The sequence below is a fragment of the Chiloscyllium plagiosum genome, chromosome 10, assembly GCF_004010195.1.
Source record: "Chiloscyllium plagiosum isolate BGI_BamShark_2017 chromosome 10, ASM401019v2, whole genome shotgun sequence".
In the NCBI taxonomy this organism is placed as follows: Eukaryota; Metazoa; Chordata; class Chondrichthyes; order Orectolobiformes; family Hemiscylliidae; genus Chiloscyllium; species Chiloscyllium plagiosum.
In genome coordinates, this window is record NC_057719.1 from 36,831,953 (window position 1) to 36,837,952 (window position 6,000).

The following is a 6,000-nucleotide window of genomic DNA, read 5'->3' on the forward strand; positions in this document are numbered from 1 at the left end:
TTTACTGGTGTTTAATATTCCTTTCCATGAACGTAAATTCCACCCACACAAAACATGAGCAGCTATAAAAAAACGTGTTCTAAGATTATCTCTGTTCAGAATAGCAATGACCCAATGTGGCCAGCTTTTCTGTCTCAACTATATTTGACTAGGCTCAGTCAGGATTTTTCAAAAATATCATGTCACAGAATGTCAACATCTCTGAACAGCCAGCATTATTGCCAATCCCTAACTGCCCTTGAGATGTTGGTAAGCAATACTGTCCAGCTGGTGTAGATACACCCACAGTGGGTTTTACAAGTTCCAGGATTTTGATCCACTGACAGAAAAATAGCAATACATTTTTGAATCAGTGTTGTGTGTGATTTGGAAGGGAACTTGCAGGTGATTTATTTCAGTCTTCTCTGGAATATCAATATTGCATTTATTGCCCATTCCTAGTTGTCTTTGAGGTAGAAGTGGTGAGCTGCCTTCTTGAATCACTGCAGTCTATTTGGTGAAGGTAGACCCGCAGGATGGCGGGAACAATAGTTAGGGAGGGACTTCCAGAATTTTGGCTCAGTGACAGTTGTTTGCAAGTCAAGATGGCGAATTCTTTGGAGAAAATTTGCAGGTGATCCCATGTATCTGTTGCCTTTGTCCTTCTAAATGGTAGTGATAATGGGCTTGGAAAATGCTATTTTAGGAAACTCAGTGAATTTCTGCAAGGCTGCTTGTAGGTGATACACACTGATATGAGCATCTGTGGTGGATGGTGTTAATCTTTGTAGCTATGGCGCCAATCAAGCAGGCTGCTTTGTCCTAGATGGTGTCAAGCTTCTTGGAGCTGCTCTCATCCAGATAAGTGTAGAGTATCCATTGTAGTCCTGACATTTACCTTTGGAGATAGTGGACAGGCTTTGGGAGTTCAGGAGGTGCAAGCTCTAGCCTTTGAACTGCTCTTGTAGCCATAGTGTGTATACAGTTTCTGGTCAATGGCAAACCCCCAAGGTGTTGCTAGCAGGTGACTGAATGTCATGGGGTGATGGTCAGATTTTCTCTTATTTGAGATGGTCACTACCTGGCACTGTATAGCACATATGTTACTTGCCACTTGTCAGTCCAACCTCAGCCATTGTCCAGATCTAGCTGCATATGGCCATGGGTTGTTTTAGTATCTGAGATGTGAATGGTGTTGAACATATTGTAATCATCAGTGAAAATTACCACTCCAACTTTTGATCTTATAATGAAGGGAAGGTCATAGATGAAGCACCTGAAGATGGTTGGGCTAAAGACACTACCCTGAGGAACTCCTGTAGAGATGTCCTGGAGCTGAGATGACTGATGTTCAATTACCACAGCCACCTTCCTTTGTGCCAGATATACCTCCAACTTTAGAATTAATGCAAACAAGATGGTTTTGTTCATTGCTCCTTGATGCCACACTGAGTCAAATATGGCCTATTTGTCAAGTACAGTCACTCTACCCTCACCTCTGGAATTCAGCTCTTCTGTCCATGTTTGAATGAAGGCTGTAATTAGGTCAGACCCTGAATGGCTCTGATGGAATCCAAACTGTGCAATGTTGAGCATATTATTAATGAGTAGGTTTTGCTTTGTCGAAAAGGGTCGTTAACACTAATAGGAGAAAGTGAGGTCTGCAGACGCTGGAGATCAAAGCTGAAACTTTATTGCTGGAACAGCACAGCAGGTCAGACAGCATCTAGGGAACAGAAGATTCGACGTTTTGGGCATGAGCCCTTCTTCAGGAATAATTGGCTGGATTGGATTTCTCTAGCTTTTTGTGTACAATTCACACTGAGGCAACTTTCCATATTTTGGGGTAAGTGTGAGTACTGCAGCTGAACTGGAACAGTTTGGTTAGTGGTGTACAAATCTTCAGGACTACTGCCACCATGTAGTCAGGCCTATAGCCTTTGTGGTATCCGGTCCCTTCAGTTGTTTCTTAAATCACGTGGCATGAATTGAATTGACTGAAGAATGGCATTGGGATGCTGGAGACTTCCAGAGGAAGTTAAAATGAATTATCCACTCAGCTTTTCTGGTTGAAAGGTTCTGCAAAAGTTCTTACCTTTTGCACTGGTTTGCTAGGCTCCCCCATCATTGAGGATATGCTAGTATAGCTGAGTTGGCTGGATGGTTGGTTTGTGATGTGGAGTAATACCAATAGAGTTCAATTCCTGCACCATCTAAGATTACCATGAAAGATTCTTCCTTTCAACCTCTCCCCTCACCTGAGGCATGGTGACATACAAGTTATACCTTGAATTAGAGAGCAGGACAATAGTGACTTTATCTTTAATGCCACAAAAGAAGTATCCTCAATGTGAAGACTGGACTTTACATCCACAAAGACTATGCAGTGGTCAATTCTTACTGATAATGATCATGGAGAGATGCACCTGCAGCAGGCAGATTGTTGGTGCCCTCACCACCTGCACAGACCCTCTTTAGCACCAATGTCTTGACTAGCTCAATAAGTAGTGGTTCTAGGGGAACACTCATGGTGATGGACATGATATTCTCCATTGCACTCTAGCCCCTCTGCTTCCTGCAGCTGATGTTCAGCCATTACGTGGTGATTAGCAGGTTTCCTTAGCCATGTTTTGATAGCATTAGTGTTCACATGATCCAGCATCCATGTTGAGAATTCTTAGGGAAAATCCCTCTATTGGTCATAACAATGACCTACCATCTCTGCTGGGTCCATCGTGCCAGTGGAACAAGATATATTGGGGAGGGTGAAACAATGTCTGGGACATTGTAAAGTAACAATTCCATGAGCGTGATGATGTAATGTTAAACTCGTCTCTAAAGCAGCTCTCCCAATTTTGGCACCAGCCTGCATATATTAGGACGGGGAACTTTGCTGGGTCAATGGGGTGAGTTCACCCTTGTAATTTTGGTTGCATAGGTTGATGCCTGATTTCATTAAGTAGTTTGTTGTCTATGAATTATCAATGTTGCTACTTTGATCGCCAACCAGCATTCTACACTAGAAAATAAATGTGCAAATAGAAATAAGGGAGTTTACAAGGTTAGGGTTGGGTTTGATGATAACTTAGACAATATTTCTGCTGAGATGTAACCTCATTAGCAAAGATAACTCGCCACTTTGAAGTAGTAAAAACCACTAGCACCTATTTGACTAACAGCAATCACATTTTTTAACTTAAACATTAAAATACATTTAGCAGATTCCAAATTATATTCTCAGATGTGAGACAGTTTTCTATGAATTTTGGTCATCTCTTAAATAAATGACCAAGAACTAGAAATAACCACAAAATAATTGGGACTTGAATTCATCACCTTCACGAAGTGCTCACTGCAATACTGCCAAAGAAATTACTGACAAATTTGACAACTTTGTGACGAAGAAAGGCAGTACATTTTGGCTCTGCTGAACTTTTTTTTATTATTGAGGATGCTTAATGGAGAAATTCTTCTTGAAACATCAATAACTTAAGAGAATGAAGTGTGATATTTGCTTTCAGCAGCTCAATCAGACTTCATCAACAATTCAATCTGTATTACTTTTAGCCCTGAACACTAGCTTTATGACGTTCAGACCTTAAGCTGCAATTACAGCATATGTTAAAGTGCCATGCATGTGTCAGGGGGTGCTATTAATGCATTGGAGAAGTGAAGCAATTTAAATTCCAGAAGTGGGCTCTTCATTAGAGCAGTTGTCTTTGTTCAAAAACTGAGTCACCTGGATAGAATGTCTAAGAGGTTTCCATTCGAAGAAGTCTAGAACCTGAGGGCACAGCCGCAATGAAAGGATGACCCTTTACAACTGAGTTGAGGAGAAACTTCCATTGCCAGCAGCTGCTGAAGCTGTGGAGGCCAAGTCACTGATTGTATTAAAGACAAAGGTAGATAGGCTCTTGATTAGTAAGGGGATCAAAGGTTACCATAAGGCAGGATAATGATTTAAAAACACATCAGCCATAATCAAATGACAAAACAGACCCAAACGGCCAAATGGAAATCTACTCTACTTATAGTCTTGTCTTTCACAATATCTATTTTATTTCAAAGCTCCTGTAACTGCCTTCTTTTCTACCTACTTCATCTTTCCCATGTCATTTTCCTCTTACCTATTTGCTCTTTAATTCACTGCCTCAATCAAATGATCTTTTATATTATTCAAGTCTCTGGCTTTAAATGGTTTGAATGACCTGTAAACTATTTAATCTGAGTCGACTATCTGTTGATTTAACCTCCATTTTTTCAGACTTTACTAATACCACATTGAGTCTTTCATATTTCCTCAGTGGCATCTGATGCTTGCTTTGGCAGTTTGAACATGCACAACTCTATAACTAGTTGTACAATAGCATAACTTCATCAGATGCTACAGCAGCATTTCCTTTTGACCTGGACTGCATGTCATTGTCACTTAAACACTTTATATTTTTCTACTCCATGTGAGCTGAATGAACACTATAGAACACTGTGCTTGGCTTGAATCATATATAACTTTAGTGTGACACAAAAGTAAAACATGAATACAATCAGTTGAATTTCAAGTAGCACTAAAGTTTGTACAAAATTACAGGATACATATTCTACGCTTACATAATAATCTTTCCATATCCTGCCCTACACCAAAGATGCTGGTGGTCTAAGTTTCATATCCTTTTGGTGTCCATTTAATGTCTGGTTTCCAAAACCCAGAAAATCTCCCTGCTGTTCCATTCTTAATTATCTCCATCTGTAACAATGAGCCTTCCTTCTCCCACACCATCAAAAATCAGTTTTTTAAAACAATGAAACATGTTTTTCCAAATACTCAAACTAATAAATCAACGATTGCTAATGCCTGCAAATATCAACTTTAAATTCGCAAATATATCCCCTTGTGAATCCAGTATCTTCCACCTAATAGACGTTATCCACTTTAATTTACACCAATCCTCAGTAAAAGGTCATTTTCTTGCAATTTCCTCCATCCATACCTATATCAGCAACATTTGAACAAAACATTCCAGTTCATGTTGAGGATCACTACAATTTGCCTCCAAGCTACACTGAAAAGGCCTCAGTGGATTATACCTTCCAACAATTGTATTAACCAAATTATTTGATTTGGTAATACCATAGGCAATGTGTGGGCATGGAACCTACTTCACTATATAACAAGGACAACATTAATTCAGATTCACTCATTATAACTGATTTAATCATTGAAATCATGAACACTTGGAAAATCACTCGTTACCTTAAATTACAGTGAGAGACTCGAAATCTTGATATATGCATAACACCATTTCTGCACTGCTGCTGCGTGGCAAATATTAGGCACATGGCTTTATGCCTAAAAATCTACTTGCTCACATCAACTTAGTAGTTAATATCCCAAATGATCATTGTTGTTCCTCATTATGTCAGACTCTGTCCCTCCTAGTTACATAGATTTATTTCTCTTCAGTAGGTTAACAGAAACTTTTGGTCTTTCTGCTCCACTGTTTCCTGTTCATTGTGAAGGTCTCTCTCCTGATATCTGGTCATATTCCTAAATGATAACTTCAGTTCTTTTGTGGCAAAACTGCTGAAACAATTTCTCCTAAACTAATATGTTCAAGTTCCACTTCAGAGATTTAAGCACATATTAAACTTGCAACATGGATTAAGTACTATACTGTCATTCTTCACATAATTAACTAAACCCTTGGCTACCATTAACTGAATATTGCACTGTCTCAAAGAGAAAGGGAATCTTCCTGGTGCCTTGGCCAACATTTTTACTAAATGATAGTCATGTGTTCCATTGTTTGTGGAAGCTTGCTGTTCAATAATTAGTTACTATATTAAAAAGTGACTACTAGTAAATACTTCTGAATTTAAATTACTCATTAGGGGCACTTTTGGCACAGCTGTAGAGTTTACTACTGAGCCAAGACAATTCAAGTCCTATCTGTTCCAGGAACGTGTAATAACTTCACTGAACGGGTTGATTAGGGGGAAGAAAAATTAAAACTGCTCCTTGAA